At 63.6% G+C, this 294-nt stretch overlaps 1 protein-coding gene across 1 annotated transcript in view; it reads right to left on the bottom strand.

Annotated features, from left to right (window-relative positions):
• Positions 1 to 294, bottom strand: part of STX3 (syntaxin 3) — a 4,849-nt gene that overhangs the window by 336 nt on the left and 4,219 nt on the right. The gene's annotated exons all lie outside the window — the stretch shown is intronic.

The raw sequence follows: 294 nt of genomic DNA, 5'->3' as shown, positions 1-294 counted from the left end.
GGGGTCACTGGGGGCAGGTGGGAGCGATTTGGGGCATCTGGGAGACCACTGGGGGAGGCTGAGGCACAAGAGGAGTGGCTGGGGTCACAATGGGGGCTCGGGGCCACTGGAGGATATGGGGAGATGCTGGGGGCACTGGGAAATAGATGTGAAGGCACACTGAGGGACAGAGGGGGACACTGGGGGGGCCTTTGGGATGCTGAGGGCTCTGGAGGAGACACTGGGGACACTGGGGACACTGAGGCTGTCGGGCCATCTCACCCCCCTGGCCTCACTTTGGTACTTCACAGCCTT

Source organism: Mesitornis unicolor, unplaced genomic scaffold (genome assembly GCF_000695765.1).
Source record: "Mesitornis unicolor isolate BGI_N332 unplaced genomic scaffold, ASM69576v1 scaffold33942, whole genome shotgun sequence".
Taxonomy (NCBI): Eukaryota; Metazoa; Chordata; class Aves; order Mesitornithiformes; family Mesitornithidae; genus Mesitornis; species Mesitornis unicolor.
Note: the sequence above shows the minus strand (reverse complement) of the source record. Positions and strands in the feature narration are given on the sequence as shown.